The sequence below is a fragment of the Gorilla gorilla genome, chromosome 1 (genome assembly GCF_029281585.2).
Source record: "Gorilla gorilla gorilla isolate KB3781 chromosome 1, NHGRI_mGorGor1-v2.1_pri, whole genome shotgun sequence".
Classification (NCBI taxonomy): Eukaryota; Metazoa; Chordata; class Mammalia; order Primates; family Hominidae; genus Gorilla; species Gorilla gorilla.
In genome coordinates this window covers 159,688,621-159,709,442 of record NC_073224.2, presented here as the reverse complement: position 1 = coordinate 159,709,442, position 20,822 = coordinate 159,688,621, and positions in this window count along the sequence as shown.

Below are 20,822 nucleotides of genomic sequence, written 5' to 3'. Positions count from 1 at the left end.
CCTAGAGTCGGAGGAGAGTTGCTACAGCTGCATTTCTCCTGGGCAGCAAGACTTGCAGCCAGAGCCAGCTTGGTGAACTAGAACCAGTTTGCATATGCCATTGCTGGGTGTCAGAGCCTACTCCCCAGAAATAATGGCACATCAGGGGCCACTCCACTCTATCCTCAGGCAGAAATCCAGGCATTGAGAACACACACTTGCCTGGATCAGCAGCAGCTTGAGCTGCCCCACCCTTCAGGGACATAGATCATGGTACAGTGGAGCCCTCTCCACTCCACACCCAGGCAGATCTCCAAGCATTCAGAGCACCCATTTTCCTGGTTCAGCAGCTGGAGCCAGGTGTATGCTATACCATGATGTATGCCCAACCTTTCCTGGGCATACAACGTGGTGTAGTGAGGCCCTCTCTGCTCCATGCCCAAGCAGATATCCAGGCATCTGGAGCACCCACTAACCTGGATCAGCAGCCACCCTTCCTGTGCAGAGAATCTGGTGCAGGTTCAGGGAGGCCCTCTGCTTCATACCAAGCTGGATCCCCAGTCATTCAGAGCACCTGCTTATCTGGTTCAGCCTGAGTCAGCCAACACTTATGAGCATAGATTGTGGTATAGTGAGGCTCTCTCTGCTCCATGCCCAGGCAGACTGCAAGGCATCTGGAGCACCAGCTCATCTGGGTCAGAGATTCTGGTGCAGGGGGACCTTCTCTGCTACATGCCAAGGCAGATCTCCAGACATTCAATGTACCTGACTGCCTGGTTCAACAGCTTGAATTAACCTACCCCTCCTGTGCAGAGATCTTAGTGGAGGTGGGACCCTCTTGGTTCCATGGCCAGACAAATATACAGGCATCCAAATCATTCACTCTCCTGGATTAGAAGTTAGGCTGCTCCATGAAGAGGACATGGAGCCAAGCAGGTTTCCCACCTCTATGCCTAGGCATATTTCTGGGTATTTCGTGGCCACAAACTGGATTCTCCCTTTGTGCTGGTGCTTGTGCCTACCATTGGGGAAATTTAGGGCAGACTTGCCTGGTCTGGCTCCACCCATTGTTGCCCCCACCCCCTCCAGGGCTGAGCAGGGAGATCAGACCACTGTGCATTTCATGAATCAGCCCATTACCTGAGGCACCATAAAATTTTTTCCAGTAAACAAGCATCAAGCCATGTCAAACACAGCCAGCTCTATTGTACCATTTACTGGCTTGTAGGTTGGACTGCACAGCCCAATATAAAATCTGCCAAGAGAAGTGCAAAAAGAAGCAAAAAGATCCAAAGACTTCACCCAGCATTTTCTACAGTCACACCCTCTAGGCACAGGAAAAAGAGAAAGAAGAAAAACAAAAACATAGGGAAAGAAAGAAAAAGAAAAAATTCTACCCAAACACAAATAATAATAAAAGTTAGGAGTACCAGCATCTACAGATAAGAAGAAATCGGTGCAAGAATATTGGCACTATGAAAAATCTGAATGTAGAGACACCACCATAGGATTATACTAGCTCTCCAGCAGTGGTCCCAAACCAAAATAGAGCTCAGAAATGACAGATAAAGAATTCAAAACATGGATTGCAAAGAAGCTGCAAGATCCAAGACAAGATTAAAATTTAACACAAAGAAACTTCTAAAGCAATCCAGGAAATGCAGGAAAATAAATATCTTACAAAGAAATGAATCGAAACTTCTAGATTTAAGTAAACCACTTAAGGAATTTCAAAATACAATTGAAAGCTTTATCAATAGACTGGAACAAGCAGAAAAAAGTTCAGAGAGTTGAAAACCAGTCTTTTGAACAAACCCAGTCAGATAAAAATTTGAAAAAGAATTTTAAAAAACAAATTCTTCAAGAAATATGGAATTATGTAAAGCAAATAAACTTATGAATTATTGGCATTCCTAAGAGAGAAGGAAAAAAAGTAAACAACCTGGAAAACATATTTGAGGGAAAATTCAAGAAAATATTTCTAATCTTCGTAGAGAAGTAGACATCCAGATACAATAAATCCAAAGAACACCTGTGAGAAACTATACAAATTGAAAATCAACATCACCAAGGTATATAGTTACAAGACTGCCCAAGGTCAGCACTAAAGAAAAAATCTTAAAGGCAGCTAAAGGAAAAGGTCAGGACACATTATGCTAACAATGGGCTTCTCAGCAGAAACATTACAAACCAGGAGAGACTGGAGGCCTATTTTCAACATTCTTAAAGAAAATAAATTCTTACCAAGAATTTCATATCACACCAAACTAAACTTCATAAGCAAAGGAGAAATAAAATCTTTTCCAGACAAGCAAGCAGTAAGGTAATTTGTTACCACTGGACCAGCCTTATAAGAGATCCTCAAGAGAGTTCTATACATAGAAGCAGAATAACAATACCTGCTACAACAAAACACACACACACACACACACACACACACACACACACACACACACACACACACTTAAGTACATAGCCCACAGACCTAATAAAGCAATGACACAATGGAAACTACAAAGCAACCAGCTAACAATTTCATAAGATAAAAATCTCAAATTTCAATATTAACCTTGAATGTAAATAGTCTAAATGCCTCACTTAAAAGGCACAGAGTGGCAAGTTGGATTAAAAAAACAATCTATCCATCTGCTTTAAGAAATGCTTCTCACATGTAATAATACCCATTGACTCAAAGTAAAGGGTTGGGGAAAGATCTACTATGCAAATGGAAAACAAACAAACAAAAAGGCAGAGGTGGTTCTTGTATCAGATCAAACAGATCTTCAACCAACAAAAGTAAAAAAGGACAAAGAAAAGCATGACTTAATGATACGGGATACAGTACAAGAAGACTTAACTATCTTGAATATATATGCACCATCATTGAAGCACCCAGATTCATAAAAAGTTGCACTTCTAGACCTACAAAAAGATGTAAACAACCACAAAATAATAGTGGGGTACTTCAACTCCCCAGTGACAACATTCAGGACAGATCATTGAGGTAGAAAATTAACAAAGAAATTCTGGGTTTAAACTGGACACTTGACCAATTAGATCTAATAGACATCCACAGAATACTTCACTCATAAACCACAGAATATACATTCTTCTCATCTGCGCACAGAATATATCCCAAGATTGACCAGATGCTTGGCCATAGAGCAAATCTCAATAAATTTTAAAAAATCAAAATTATACCAACCATAGTCTTAAACCACAGTGGAATACAAATAGAAATAAACACCAGAAAGATCTCTCAAAACCTCACAATTACATGGAAATTAAACAACTTGTTCCCGAATGACTTTTAGGTAAACGATGAAATTAAATCAGAAATTTTCAAAAAATTCTTTGAAATAATGAAAACAGAAACACAACTTATCAAAATTCATGGGATGCAACACAAGCTGTGTTAAGAGGAAAGTTTATAGTGCTAAACACATACTTCAAAAAGTTAGAAAGATCTCTAATGATCTAACATCACACCTGGAGTACTACAGAAACAAGAACAAACTAATATCAAAGCTAGCAGAGGGAAAAAAAATAACTAAAATCAGAGCAAAACAGAATAAAACTGAGACACAAAAATTCATCCAATTAATCAGCAAAACCAAAACGTGGTTCTCTGAAAAAATAAACAAGATTCATAGACCACTAGCTAGATTAAGAAAAAAAACAAGAAACAATAGAGAGAAGATCCAAGCAAGCAAAATCAGAAACAACAAAGTTGGCATTACAATCAATCCCACAGAAATAGAAAAGATCCTGAGAGACTATTATGAATACCTCCATGCCCACAAGCTAGAAAATCTACTAAAATAAATCAGAGATTACACAAGTAAATAGAAAAATATTTTATGTTCATGGATAGAAAAAATCAATGTTGAAAAAAAATGGCCATACTGCCCAAAGCAATCCATAGATTCAATGCTATTTCCTTCAAACTACCAATGTTATTTTTCACAAAATTAGAAAAAACTATTTTAAAATATATACAGAACCAAAAAAATAGCCTGAAGAGCCATGGAAATCCTGAGCAAAAAGAACAAAGCCAGAGGCATCACATTACCTGACTTCAAACTATACTATAAAGTTACAGAAATCAAAATAGCATGACACTGGTAAAAATAAAAAAAATTTTAAAACCAAACACATAGACCAATGGAACAAAATGCAGAGCCTAGGAATAAAGCCACACACCTACAGCCATCTGACCCTCAACAAAGTTGATGAAAATAAGCAATGGGAAAAGGACTCCCTATTCAATAAATGGTGCTGGGATAGTTGGCTAGCCATATGCAGAAGAATGAAAATAGACCCCTATATGTTACCATATACAAAAATTAACAAAAGATAGATTAAAGATTTAAATGTAAGACTTCAAACGGTAAGAATTGTAGAAGAAAACCTAAGAAACACCATCCTGTACATCAGTCTTGGGAAAGAAATTATTACTAAGTTCTTAAAAGCAATTGCCACAATAAAAAAATTGACAAATGGGACCTAATTAAACTAAAGAGTTTCTGCACAGCAAAATAACTATTAATACAATGAACAGCCTACAGAATAGGAGAAAATATTTGCAAACAACACATCTGACAAAGGTATCATATCCAGAATCTGTAAGGAACTTAACCCAACAAGCATTAAAAAATGGGCAAAAGACATGAACATATGCTTCTCAAAGTAACACAAACAGCCAACAAATGTATATTTTAAAACGTTCCACATCACTAATTGTCAGAGAAATGCAAATCCAAATTTTAATGAGATACTATTTCATACTGGTCAGAATGACTATTATTAAAAAGTCACAAAATAACATGCTGGCAAGGCTGCCAAAAAAGGAAACACTTACACACTGTTAGTGGGAATGCAAATTAGTTCAGCCACTGTGGAAAAGAGTTTGGAGATTTCTCAAGGAACTTAAAGCAGAACTACTGTTCAACCCAGCAATCCCATTACTGGGTATATAACTGAAAGAAAATGAATTATTCTACCAAAAACACACATACACTTTTCATGTTAATTGCAGCACTGTTCACAATAGTAAAGATATAGAGTCAACCTAGGTGCCCCTCACTGGTGGACTGGATAAAGGAAATGTGGTAGATGTACACCATGGAATATACAAAGGCATAACAAAGAATAAAATCATGTTCTTTGCTTCAACAGGTTGGAGCTGGAGGCCATTATCCTAAGAATTAACACAGGAACAGAAGACTAAATACTAAATATTATATGTTATAACTTATAAGTCGGTACTAAACATTAGGTACTCATAAATATAAAGATGGCAACAGTAGTAACTGGGAACTACTAGAGTGGACAGGAGGGACGGAGGTGGGAAGGGTTGAAAAGCTATCTATTGGGTACTATGTTCAGTATCTGGTTGATGCAATCTTAATTTCAGCATAATGCAATATATCCAAGTAACAAACCTGTACATGTGCCCCCTGAATCTAAAATGAAAGTTGAAAAAATATTAAACACAAAAATAATAAATATGAAATAAACATTAAATTCATTCTCAGTTTTGAATTTCCTCTCTAAAATTTAATAATGGTATCTTTCTAAAACACTAATGTTATAAACACTTGAGACTGCTTATCATATTTAACATCTGAAACATGATAGTAGATGAGCAGAATCTTAATTCATCACTCATAATAGCAAAGGGCTTACTGTACCATTTTGTGAACTCAAGTGGAGTATATTTTATTTTGATATTTAGTCAACAGAGATGGGGATAAAATAACTCCAGTGACTTATCTGTAAAGGCTTTCTAATTAAATATTCTAACTTTATTAAATATTATAATTAAAATACCATATCAACTTTTATATTGGAGAAAATATATGATACAAAATATTTTTGAGACCTAGAACAAAAATATTATCATTCTTACTTTTTTGAGAGACACATAAAAAACCAATGTAATATTTGTCATTTTGTGTCCAAGATGATAATCCTTCTAAAAAGCATGATAGTATAGTAGTATTAAGGATTTTATATCTAGTTAAGAAGTGTTACATGTAATTTAAAAACATGGGTTTTATTAATGAAATATAAATGAAATATAGTTTAAAAAGATAAACGCCATTTGAATGTGTCTTTACTCCTATTATGCTGATTATCAAAACAGATACCTTTTTATTTAAGCAGCTAAAGTTCAACTTTTGCCACTTCCTTTTCTCTCTTTGCCCGCCAACAGTTTCTGGGATTTAAAGAGATATACAAATTTGATGGACCAACATTCCTGTTTTAACCTAACTTTAAATACCAAAATGCTTCAGAATCAGTGATAGGTGAGGGACTGCCATTATTTCTTATTAATGCATTTCCAGGTTAACAAAACATTTCAAAAATAGAGAAACTTCTTATGTTCTCTCATATTATAGATTTTCTCAGATCCCTCCTTGCTCATGTCTTACAAATGTTAAGATATTGTAAAAGACTGCTCTCTGTACTATTCATTTAGAGAAACCAACAATGTTATTATAAAACAGCTGGTTTAACTACAGGAGAGAAGTACAAATTGGCCTCAGGTATGAAACTACTGCGACAGGGAGCAGCAAAACAAGGCGAGATGCTGAGGAAAAACACTATGGCAGCTGCACTGGTGGGAAGGTGCCTTAGGATATAATGATAGGAAATGTTTTTTTTTTAAATATTTTAAAAGATCCTGGCAGTAGAAAAACCAACTCAGCTTTTAGCGTTAAGGAGCTATCGTCAGAATGAGAGCATAGTAGCCTAGTAATTCATTAGGTTATAAAACTTCTGTAACCTAGTTGGGAAACACAAGTAACTAATAGTCCTATTTAACTTTTTTTTTTTTTTTTTTTTTTTGAGATGGAGTCTTGCTCTATTGCCCAGGCCGGAGTGTAATGGTGCCATCTTGGCTCATTGCAACCTCTGCCTCCCGTGTTCAAGCGATTCTCCTGTCTTAGCCTTCCAAGTAGCTGTGATTACAGGTGTGAGACACCACAACTGGCTAATTTTTTGTATTTTTAGTAGAGACAAGGTTTCACCATGTTGGTCAGGCTGTTCTTGAACTCCTGACCTCAAGCCACCTGCAAGCCTTGGCCTCCCAAAGTGCTGGGATTACAGGCATGAGCCACCATACCCAGGCTTATTTAACTTTTTAAATTAAGATTTTCTTAAACTCAAATTTAATCCACACATATCTTGATCATTAAGACTGATCACATTGGGTAAGAGTAAGTTGTCTTGGTATAGTGTTGGAAAGTATTAAGTATCTTTATTATTTTTTTCATCCTCTAGACCATTATATGGGGGAGATGGAGTGGGAAAAATAATATAAAGTAATGTAAATGTGACATTGTAAGTGTAAATATGTAAATGCAGTAGTCCTCCATTATGTGTGAGAGACATGTTCCAAGACTCCAGTGGATGCCTGAAGGGGTGAATAGTACCAAACCCACTTGCTGTCTATTGAAACACATTCCTATTCCTGTCTTCTACCCACAAATTGAATGCATTTTCCAACCCAACTAAGCACTTTTCATGGACTTTGGCCACAAGTTTTGCAGTTTGAAGTGCAACAGCAAAAGTAGCACAAATTTATTTTACACTTTCCACAATTTCATAGATAGAAGATTGATTCTTACTAGAGATCTTAGCAAACTCAGTCTATGTTTTTTTTTCTTCGTTTTTTCTCCTCTTCTTACTTCAAGAACTTTCGCTTTTTCATTTACAGGAAGTAAGTTATGGCTTCTCTTTGGTAGATCTCTAGTCCCAGCATCACTACTCTTGCCCTTTGGGGTCCATTATTAAATAAAGTAAGAGTGACGTAAACACAAGCGCTGTGATACTGAAGCCGTGGGCTTGATAACTAAAAAGGCTAGAGACTGATTAAAGAGTGGGAATGTATACAGTGCGGAGTTGCTGGACAAAGGAATTATTCATATCTGGTGACAGAGTGAGATAGTGGAAGAGTTAAGAACACTATTCAGAATGGCCTGCAATTAAAAACTTAGAAATTGTTTATTTTTGGAATTGTCCATTTAATATTTTGGAACATTTTTTAATATTATAGAAAGCAACTGAAACTGTGGAAAGCAAAGCCAGTGATAACTGGAGACTGCTGTATGACGTTGACTTCTCCATATTAAAAACCTTCAGGACCCTTTCTCTGAATCTAGAATGAAATGTATGGTCTTGACATGGTTTCCATGGCTTTCACACTCTGGGTCATGCATCACTCACTGCATTAGCATCACTGCTCTTCTGAAGGTCATGGTATGGTCCATTCTTATGTTTACAATTTCCAAAACTTACCGCTCTATCTCATGCCTGCGTTCGCATTATTGACTATATTTTCTTCTATTTAGAAAGCCCATACTGCTTCTTAATTGCCTGTTGAACTTCTGCCAATATTTAAAGCCTATTGCATGAATGTTCTTACCTGTGAATGCTTTTCTGATCCACTCAGACATGATTGATCATTCTTTCCTGTGGAATCCCAAAAGTCAGTGATAAAGATCCTCTATTATAGCTGATGACACAGTCATATGCTTAGATTTTCATTGTTTCTAGTAGATTTTAAGTCCAAATGCTAGTCTTAATTTCTCTTGTTCTTTCTTCTTACGCATATCTTATTCTTTACCTCCTTGATTATTTTTCTCTTTTTTTTTAATTGTTATTTTTCTGACTCCATGTCCGAAGAATTAAAAGTGCATGTCCAGGCCAGGCACAGTGGCTTACACCTGTAACCTTAGCACTTTAGGAGGCAGAGGTGGGAGGATTGGCCTCGGAGTTTGAGACCAGCCTGGCAACATAGTGCGAACCTGTCTCTACAAAAAAAATATTTAAAAAGTGCATGTCCAGATGTAAGTGACAACCTTAGAATTTGTTACTGGGAGCCATTATTTTCATTGCTTATCTCTATTGATAAGTAATTCCTCTAATAACTAATCATATTTTTCACTGGTAAATTTGGCACTAAATACACACATATATATACAAGTATAGATCTTTCCATGAAATAGGTAAATACGGTGCAGTACTGACTTTTACACAGTCCTTTTTTCTTCCAGCCTTATAAAGAATAAAGAAAAAGTGCATTTGTTATGAATGGCACTTATTTTGGTAACCATAAATTGATATGTCAGTTTTAGCCTTTTTATAGCAATATGACAAATAACATCACAGGGTGGCCTTAGGAAAAACTATGCTATAAAATTCCCATGCAACCGAAATAAAAGAACTACCCCCCAAAAAGATAGGCATAAATTGATTTCAACCTCATTTATTTTATATCTAATGGCATATTATGTTTAATGAATAATAGCTTATAAGAAGGAAATACACCAAGAATGAAAATGAGATTAAAAAATCATGCACATCAGAATCTTAGAATATCAAAGTATAATATTTCTTAAGTTAAAAATGTAATGTAGCCAATGTTTTTCACTAGATATTATAAGAACGTCATATGTTAATAAGTGAAATACTAAAGATAAGGTACAAACAAGATAAACTTATTTTTAAAAACTGCTCATGAAATGATCCCATATAAACATTTTCTTCTGGGTTTCTGAACAGATTTGTAGCTTTGACACCTGGATTTTACCTACACAGTGACAACTTCTATTACATGTTCAATTAATGAATTAATGAATGACATTCATGTGGGTCAGATGGAACAGTATGGAATAAACAAAAATACAGTTGTGTGGATTTGTGACACAACTTTACATTGTGTCATTTGTTATTGATTGACCACACACGAAGATCATGACAGATAATAAAATGTATACCAATGCAAGTGAAGTTTTCTAGAGTCATACAACTGGGCTGTATTCAATTACCACAATCAACATTTAGATGAAGACACTGGTGATGCACTGACTGACCAACTCAGTACAAAGGCTAGGATAAATAACTGAATAAGCTGAATGACAGAGTCATAATTTTGAAAGATTTTGATAGGCATGAAAATGTAGAGAAATACAGCAACATTGAATTTGAAAAAAAAATAAATGTCAACTTCTGCATGTGTTCTGGGTGGGAATATAATCATACGGCCTTCTTTGTAAAAATGAAGTTTTGAATGAAAAGACTAAGAAGGGTCATTTCCAGTTCAGATTCCTCAACATCTCTGATCCCAAGTGCACCTTCTTTCAGACCTCTTGCATCCTTTCCCTTTACCCTTAAAGGCAGGGAGTGTAGCACTCCTGAGGCTCTCACTGGAATGGGAATGAATCTCTTTTCCCTGAATCCCCTGAAGGCAGATGCCATCCTTGGGAATTTACAAGTCAACATACTTAACTTTAAGCAGAAAACATTAATGTGTTTATAAGGACACACAAAATTTGTATTTCAATCCCCACCATAGCCAATTTCACAGTGAAAATGCTTTCCTCCTCACTCTTCTACACCCTATTTCTGACCAGAAGAAGGAGCATTTTGCTTTTTGCCAAATGAGAAGTGCATTCTGGAAACCCTTGATGCCTGCACCACACCTTGAGTTGTCTCTCTGGGTTCTCTCAACTATTTATTTTTCTGTGGTGCAACAAGTGCCAGAGAAGAAAAACTCTGCCCGAATTACAGGATATATGTATGTAAGTAAGGAAGTGAGTCTTCATTAATATCATTGATACGATTTTGTCTTCTCCAAGTAGAGGAAAGGAAGATGAGTATTGAAGGCATGCAGTGTGGTGTAACTACCAGAGATGAGGCCAGACACTAGGTGTGGGAGGAGGCTATGAATTCTTAATAATGCTAATCTTCAGTGATGTGGTGAATTAACAAATATAAGTTTGTGAAATAATAAATTTGGCTAACTTTCTCAGGAAATCTGTTAATAAGATTGCTTCATGGTAATTTTGGTACTTTAGTTGTCTTGTCTGTTGTATTATTTAACCTGGTTATATTACTAAATTAATTTAAGGTATGGGTCACTCAACAACCCACAAATTGTTGCTGCTAAAATTGAATAAAAGCAATCTTGAAACTTTTTACCAAGATGATCACTTAAAGAGAGTGTATCTCACTTCACCCAAAGGCATTAAACATAGTGTATAATTTGCTTGACCTGAAAATCTGGGAATTACTATCTGTTGCCTTGAAAAATCAAACATTTCAATAAAATAAAATTGGTATGCAAAGAGCTTAACAAGCTTAAGACAAAAGACTCTATGTTAAAAAAAAAATAAAAATCCTTTGGAGAAGAACATAAATTGATTTAATCATGAATGCAATTGAACTTTCTAATGGATATATTTAGAAGATTATTAGTTTGGAATTGATTTTTCAGTTGGAAATCATCAGTAAAAAATTCTCTTTAAGGTTAAAAAGAAGGCATTTTAATCTGCATTCAAAATTAACAAAGTGAAATATATGCAGGGCAATATGGCACTACCTAAATTTTTTAAAAAACACAATATGTATTTTTTTCACTGAAACTATCACTTCTTTCATATAAGGAAAGGAAACTCAATTTGTGTTCTGTGGAGAAATCAGCTATTTGAAAAAGTGTGTGTTCAGCCTCAGTCATTAGAACAGAACTTCTTATGTGATAAGTAGAGAAATAATTATTTTCTTTTTAGATTGAGAGGTTTTTTGACTCTTTATGGCTATCCTTTGTCATTTGGCCTGAGCCAGAAAAAGATGAAGTCACAGTGAATATTATTATTTTGGAATAAAGGCTGAGGAAGAATTTCATATTTCTTTACATTTTGTTCATGCATTTGACTGCCTCCTTCCAGCTAGAATGTAAAATTTTGGAGGATATATATTTAAATTTTATATATCCAGACCCAAGAAAAGTATCTGCATAGATATTCATTAAATATTCATTGAGTAAATAAGGAGCATAGGAAGAATAGATTGCAAAAATATAGGGACAAAATAAAAAATATGCGCAAAATTTTGAAAGGTTTTCACAAAAGTAAACGTTGTTAGAACAACGACCTTTCTAACAAGGATTTTGAAAGTCATCATTGTTGAAGATCTGGAAGATGATGCCCTTATTTAGCTTTAAAGATAGCAGGCTAAGTACTAGAAAGTATACAGCAATTAAAAATTTCATTTTTTCTCAGAACTCAGAATTCTTCATTCTTCCACACACTTTACCTTTATCCAATCCACAGTTTTCTAAGCTCATATCCTACAATAAACTTTTCCCATGGATTTTAATATCTTGGCTTAATTAAATAACTTAAAAACATAGCACTTAAACTATGACTTACACTTAAAGACTGCCGTTTCTAAATCTCCAGCTTCAACTTCTCAAGGGCTGCAGACAAGCATCACCAACTCTTTAGTAAAAGTAATTGCCTTGATGACTCCCCCCAAAAATGAAATACATCAAACTCTTCTTTTTTTCTTTCTCACACAAGCCTATGGTTCCTTTTCTTTCTCATAAAGAGATGACATCACCAATAGGTCGTTTGCCCAATCTAGGATCTAGTAGCCAGTTAGTAACTGTGCCAAATCTATTACTAGTTCTAGGTACCAAAGCTAGCACCTTCTCTCTGCCTGACTACTGCCATGACCTTCGTTTAAGATCTCTTAGTTTCCTAACCAAAGGATTACAATAAATTGCTAATGGAGCTCCCATTCTCCAGTTCTTTCTGACCAGGTTACTGTCCCCATTGATTCTATAGTGATCTGTCTAAAATACAAATGTGACTAGTTCTATTGAAAAAAAGAAACTTTTAGTGATTATTTTTATGCGTATGTGGAAATGTCTAATATTTCAACAAGCCATACACTGCACTTCATAATATTAGGCATCACAAATCCTTTTTGCTTCTGTCGTGCTACTCTCCATTGTGAACAGTGTTTTGCTTTCAACATAATAAACTACACAGAAATCTCTAAATATGTCAATTGTTTTACTACACTAAGCCAATCTATGTTTTTCTTGTTTCCCATGACTATTTTCCCAATATTCATCCCTTATTCTATTATTTGTCTTCAAATTCTACATGAAATGTCACTTTTCAGTAAAAAAAAAATTACTTGTCTTTCAAAGCACATTGTGCATAATTCTGTTGTAGCCTTTATTATACTCTTATCGATTATTGGTTGATAGACTTTTCTGTCATTTAAAAGGGTATATTCTTTTTAGGCTGGAAGCTTTTCAGATTCCAATTTTGATCTGTTTCTGGTGTCCTCTGATTCTATGTACTCAACTAATTTTTATAAATGCATGAATAAATTACGATGGGTGTTATGAACTAAAATGCATGCCCCTAAAATTCATATGTTGAAGCCTTAACCCCCCATGTGACTGTATTTGGAAACAGGACCTTTAGAAAATAATTAAGCCATTAAGAAGACTATAAGAGTGGAACATTCATCTGATAAGGCTGGTGCTTGTGTAAGAAAAGAAAAGAAAACAAAACAAAACACCAGATTTCTCTTAGCCATGTGAGGACACAGTGAAAGGGAGCTGTCTTACCAGGAATCATAGATGTACCCTTGATCTTGGACTTCCCCACCTCTAGAACTGTGAGAAATACATTTCTGTTGTTTAAGCCACCTAGTCTGTGGGATTTTATTATGGCAGACAGAGCAAAATAAGACAATAAATTTGGAAAAGAAAAATAGCTCCCAGTATAGCACAGCAACAATATTAGCATTCATGCTATTTTAGGCAACCTGGTCATAGGTATATGGGTGCCCTAGAAAAATGGAGCTGTGTATGAATTGAAACAGCTATATGTGTAAACACTTTTGGGGGGCTTAAATAACCAGGTTCAATGCAGCTCTAATGTGACTGACTCTTTGACTAACACTGGAACATCAGATATTTGAGTACACTAGTGAGGTAAGTGATGATACTGAAGAAGACATGTTTGCAACTTGAATAAAGTGTCAAAGATCAGGGATTTTCTTTTTTCTTTCTTTCTTTGTTGTTGTTGTTTTTTTTCTTTTTTGAGATGGATTCTCGCTCTGTTGCCCAGGCTGGAGGTCAGTGGTGTGATCTCAGCTCACTGCAATCTTGGCCTCCCAGGTTCAAGCAATTCTCCTGCCACAGCCTCCCAAGTAGCTGGGATTATAGGTGCCCACCACCATGCCAGGCTAATATTTGTATTTTTAGTAGAGATGGGGTTTCACCATGTTGGCCAGCCTGCTCTCAAACTCCTGACCTTAGGTCATCCACCCGCATCAGCCTCCCAAAGTGCGGGGATTACAGGCATGAGCCACCGTGCCAGCCTGGGTTTTTCTATAGAAAGTCTGGGGCCAATACTTGGACACATAATTGCTCTTTATAATTTTCTGAATTATTTTGTGAAAAAGAATCTAATAACTCAAGATTCCTGAAATCCAACATTTGGAAATATTAATATTAACAAAGTTAAATGTGTATCCAGATGTTAATGAAGTAAACCTTCATAGTATATATGCATTGATTAAATTGGCGTAGTACCTCAGATAGAGTCTTGTTTTAAGTAACCATCATTATCTAACAAGTATTTGCAATGTCTTTGTGTCAAAACTCATAGAAGTGATTTTAGTGACACATAATAACATATAATATGTTTATTTCTTAATTTTTTAATAATTTTCTTATTCTATGACTATTAAAGTGTTCTCAATTTTAATTGTACAAGAAATTGCAGAATCAAAATATTCATTCTTACTATTTTGGTAGAACAAATTTCCAGGAATGCAAATACCAGATTTCAGGATCTGAACATATTTTAATCTTTTGTTACATACTGCCATACTTCCTTTGGTAATAATGTACAAATCTACCTATGAAAAAAACAGCATGTAAGTGTACCCCTGTTCCCAATATTTATTTATAGAACCTTTTTAGATGGACATTTTGATTGACTAAAAAGTCATATTTGGATATTTCAACATGCAGTATTTTATATTATTAATATGTTTACGTTTTCTTATGTGCATGGCTGTTTATATTTCTTGTTTTATAAAATGTCTATTCACTTTTTTATTCTGCTTTTTAAATTGGTCTTTATATATCAAGGTTATTACTGGGTGTCATTTATGCTGCAATTATTTTTCCCCAGTTTGTAGTTTGCTTTTTACATTTTGTTACAGTGTTTTCTGCCCTTACTTTTTGAGGTTTTTCTTGTTAATTATTTTGGAACAAGTAAAGCACAGAAAAGAAAATCTTTAGTTCTGCCTAAAAGGACAAGGAAAGAGAGGAAAGTTAAATAAAAACCTCTTTCTGGAGATGGTAGGTGACCAAATTATTGAAATACAAATAGATAATAATATACAGGGTGTGGACCAGGGTAGTTAGTCCAGAAAAAAGAGGCCTACATCATGTTATGTTTTGAAAGGGCAGCAATTAATAGAAATTGAATTGGAAGACTAGTCACAGGGCATGGCATAAAGAGTCTTATACTAAACAACTGAAGTTTGTGCTGAAACATTAGAAACCATTAGATGGTATTGAAATAATTCAATTTATATTTTAGAAAGATTACTGACAGAAATGTGGATGGATGAAGTGGAAGTGGATAACCTCAAAGTCCAGAAACTCAAGCTGTTGTAAAAATCCAGGATAGTAGTGATGAGGCTCTGAGCCACTAGAGTAGTAAAGGGAATTAGAGCAAGAGTAGATCCACAAATATTTTAGAGGTAAGATAAATAGGTCTTGGTAATGAAAAGAACATGGAGAAAGAGAGTTTAAAGGAACCTAGGATGATTTCAGTTTTTCTCACCTGAATAGGTACGTAGCATTGCCACTCTCTAATAGTCTTCAGAACAACTATGGAGGTGGTATAGGTAATTTACAAAAACAAGCTGTTTTGACTTAGGTCTTCAACAGTATAGTGTGGGTTTCCATAGTTCTTCACTTTCCTTAATCTGTTCTGGTTTTCAACATAATAGTAAAGTTTTCAGTGTGAGATAAGTGTGTATTTTTGATATCACTGTTAGTGCTGAACTTAAGAAATTCTTTGTCATGTACTGGAGGCATTTGGATACAGACAGGAGGCAAGGATATACTGGGGTAAAAAAGGGCAGTACCCCAGCAAAGGCCACACCCTCAAGCCCAGAAACCCACAGCTCTAAATGGGAACAGGAATACCTGTTTTTGCACCCAAATGTTGGCTTTTGGCCCGTCACACCCGCTTATCCTGTACACATATGGACCCCAAACTCCAGGCTCCACAAGCAGGTGAGCAGATGAGACAAAAAGAAGAGCAGCAGAGTGGCAAAGCAGCAGAGAAAGAGAGAAAAGAAGGAGCATCTGAACTTTGAGAGGAGTTTGGCTGGGGACAGTCGGAGAGGAGATTGGCTGTGGGAGGGCCAAACTCCAGGGGAACATCATCTTCCCACTCCATCTCCTTTCCACCTCTCCATCCATCTCACTGAGAGCCACCTCCAACACTCAATGAAACCCCCACATTCACCATCATTCAAGTCCATGAGTGACCTGATTATTCCTGGGCACCAGACAAGAACCTGGGCACCAAGAGGGCACTAAACTGGCTAACACTTAAGCCATCTATGGAAGGCAGAGCTAAAAGAGCACTGTAAGATGCCCACTGGGGCTTCGAAAGTCGCAGGTACCCACCCCTAGGAACTACCATGGTGCCTGAGCCCAAAAGCACTCTCCCCAGCTCCTGCACCTGCCCATCTGTGGGCTCCCCCTCTCCAGCAGATGAGCCACACCCCTGTTGCATATCCTGCGATGGGGGTCAGGGAACTCTCCTGTTTCAATTCTACCTATTTATTTCTGTTGCCTCACTTGCTGCTACCAACATAAGGGTATTTCTTTTTCTCAGCTTCTACCAATATAACGTTATGGTAGTACAAAGAAAAATAAAATGGGAAAAATTTCTAAGGCCTTATAATGGGCATTTGTAATCTACACGATGCTTTACTATCCCATGTTTTGGGCATTGTTTATTTGCTTCTGCCAGTCCAACAAGGGAATGCCAAGCCCAGTGAATTAGCTTTACCTAGGATTGTTTTGGGAAAATTCTTGCAGGAACCTGGTAAGCTTCACGACTTTGCCTGGACACATCTGGACACTCTTCTTGCTGGACATGTGATTGCTTCTCATATCCCCAAAATTCTGTGCATCTTTTTTTCCTCTCCCACCTCTCTTTGCTTCTTCTGCAGTAGCTGAAGAACTATAGGGCTACAATTGAAGATTTAGCTTTTGCTCCTCTTACAGAGATATTGTTTAAGGAAACGGACAGCGAAAGATCAGAACAGATTTTCAGATTATTTTGGCATGTCAAAATAGAAATTTTTAGAAGCACTGGGTATCATTAGTCTGGATTTTGAAACAAATGTTGTCTGGAATTATAGAGTTCAGAGTCACCTGCAAAGAGTTGATAGTCGAAACCATGCAAATGGATAAAATTCCTCAAGGTAAGTATGCAAAAGTAGAAGAGTGAAAAGACAGTAGAACAAGGGACACTGTAAAGAATGAGTGGATCAAGAGGTTTTTGTGAGAAATAAAAATAAGGAGTGGTGTGTGGTTTAAAAATTGACAGAAGAATTAAAAAAGGATAATGTGGCAGAAACCAATGAAAGAAACAAACATGCACAAAAACAAAATACAAAATTTTAAGAAGGAACGAAGTCAACAGTGTCCAAAAAAATTAAAAATGTCACCTTAATATTAAACTGCTTATCTGTGCAAATATTCTGGGCTAATTTATCAATCATTTATTTCCAAAAATTCTTTTCATTTGGAGCTTTTAGTCCAGTTTAGTTCAATAAAGCGCAAAGGACAAAATGGAAAATGATTACAAAGAAAAAGCACTGCAATGTTTCTTTATTGTTTCCATACTTAATATTGATCTATGGTGTGCCAATGACAAACTTCTCTGGCCCATAGAGCTCACTATTTGTTAAGCATTAGTATTGATGCAACAAACCTTCTCTATTGTTATAATAATTTCTTTTATGTATCATAAGAAGCATAGAAAGTTAATACTTACACATGAATAGAGTAGATTAATAACATCCCCGTTTTTTCAGTATGTCATATGTTTATAAATATAGAACCTTCAGATGTTAGTCAATCATTTGTCTTTATTTTCTGCATTCGCCCTACAGTTAAGTACAAAAAAATTTAATACAATTTTAATGCTGCAAAACCTATGTAAACATTTTTCCTGCTGCTATCAAGGTAGATATTCCAGTAAATCAAATTTCTCTGCATTAGGTAAGAGTTTAAATGCTGATTTTATGAAGGGCCATTATGGATACATATCAGATATGCATGATTGTTGTGTAAAATTGATGCATTAAAAAGAACCTCTGCATTTAAACAAAAAGAGAGATATATCTTCATAAAGATTCTTGTGAAACAGGTCTATTGTATTACAGAAGTACAAATAATAACAGACTTTATGACTTGTCATAATATATTTATTGTACACATTTCTTCTACATCATAATAAAATGTTTATTCCAAATTCAATATGTAAAATTCATACAAGTATGATTTAGGCTACTTACATAATTCCTAAATTTAACCTTTAAACATTTCATGGAAATCTTATAAGTATCCGTATAAACTCTCACATTTTGGGGTACCTAAAAAGTGATAGCATTAACAATGTTGTGTGATAATATGTATATGCTGGATTAGCTTAGTGAAGGCAGTTGATATGATTCTGCACAAGAAAAATAAAGAAAAATTCTGTAGGTTCAAAATGTCATTGGAGAGTTGATCACTCAAACAATATTATTTTTTAAATCTTTGATGAAACAAATGCTGTGTTCATCAAAGTGGGTAAATCTTTTATCAATTATAGTGAGACTCTAATATAAAATCCCAGTATAAATAGATGTGAATTGAAAAGAAATCACTGAAAGTCATCCATGCTGCCCTTTGTCCCTCCCTGTTTATTTAAGAACAGCTGCAAGGAGCAGGCCTATAGCTATGCTGAGGAGTTTTGTTGTCTCTATAACTGTATGTAATTGTTATGTCAACTTATGCCATGCAATCCTAATAATAAAATAAATTTTCATAGCAGCTTCATTTTGGAATTAATTGTAATAGAGTAACTATTTTGATTTGTGGTCACCAGAGAGTAAATTTACCAAATTGTTTTCAGTATGGTGGAATTAATAGCCATGTCTAAAATCATCATATCAATTTTTAGTTGAAATCAATTAAATGTCAGGTAAAGAAAGAGTTTGTGCAAACAGTTCAAATTTTGAGTGAGAATAATAAGGTAGAATTGATTCAATCACCATTTCTGTTGGAAATTACAACATCACTAGGTGACAGGAATTTTTCAGCTCCATTGTAATCTTGTGGGGACACCTCATAAATATCATGTGTTGTTGACCGACATGTCACTATGCAGCACATTACTGTATTTTTATTGAGGACTTATAGTGTGCTAGGCAGTATCTATGTGCTTTTGTACATTATTTTTCTCCATATAATACACAGAGGAAGATAATGAGGTAGACGTTAATATCTCCACAGCTGAACGTTTCAGATTCAATGAAGTTATGTAACCTATTCAAGATCATGCAGCTAGTATGGGAGGATCTGAGTTCAAACAAGGTCTGTCTGATTGTAGACCCAAACCAATGCTTTCTGACTCCAAATCAGAACCCTTTCAAGAATACCACTCTAGACAAATTATTAAAAGGTGAAACATGCAAGAGCTAATTTGGTTCCTTTTAAACCCTAGCTTTCTAGTACTGATGAGCAAAGAAGGATTTAAGATGGAGTTCAAGCTTCAGGGCTTCTTCCCTGCAGGGACATTTTCTTAAGGAACTCCTGAATCTCATCTCAATTGTACAAGATTTAGGCATTTTAAGTCTTAATTATAACCATAAGACTGAATCCTTCATAAGTTAAAAAACAAATCAAGGAAGAAGATCATTCATGGAAAAAAAATCCAGAGGAAAATTACCATATTGCCATGAATGGTTAAGGATTTGTCAGTTTCTTACAAGTGGTAGGGATAACAGAGTTTGGAAGGGAGTCCAGCCTAAACCCTTGAAAATAAGTGACTTTGATGATCAACCTCTGTGATGCAGGTTGTGTCTTCCGAGAAGCAGACTAGGGGAGTGTACTTTGAATCAAAGCCTGTGGACCAGAGAGAAAGAATCAAGATTGGGCAGAGGGAGAAGTTGGGCTGCAATGCAGGCCAGACAGCCTCAATATTCACAGTCCTGGGAATTAGGGTAGGAAATCATGGGAGGCCATTTTCGGATTCTGCCTAACTCACAAGCCGTATGGTTTCTGTCACAACTACTCAACTTTGCAAGCTGTAGTGCAAAAGCAGCCAGAGAAAATATATAAATGAATGAGAATGGCTGTTTTCCAATAAAACTTTATTTATAAAACCAGGAGGTGAGCTGAATATCATCCATGGGCCATAGTGCCAACCCCTGGTCTAGTCAAATAGTAAAAGCAGAATCATTAGAAATAGATTCACATTAAATGCATACTGAATGAGAGCCAGTTGAACAAACCCCAGGCAAGAGAATTCTGGGCATAAGAACCATTATGTCAAGTATCTGCAATATCACAAATTATTCACTTGAGAGAAAATGCTAGAAAATGAGATTTCTGTATCCAGCAAAATGCCTTCAGGGTGAAATTCTGAGTTCCATAATAAGTGTCTGCTCTTACTAGAGAGCTTCTGTAAAAGGTGACAACCAGAGGACATTTATAAGTGCTATCCTCAAGTTTTAGACAACTGTGGGTCAGGAGTCTTTGAAATTAGCAATTCCATAAAGTAATGTGAGAAGATACAATTTAGTTAAGCAATTATAAAATGAAAAAATAAAGTACAAATAATAAATTAAATTTCCTGATAGATCAAGAGTTACATTTCTAGGCTGGGCATTGTAGCTCATACCTGCAATTCCAGCATTTTGGGACGCTGAGGCAGCAG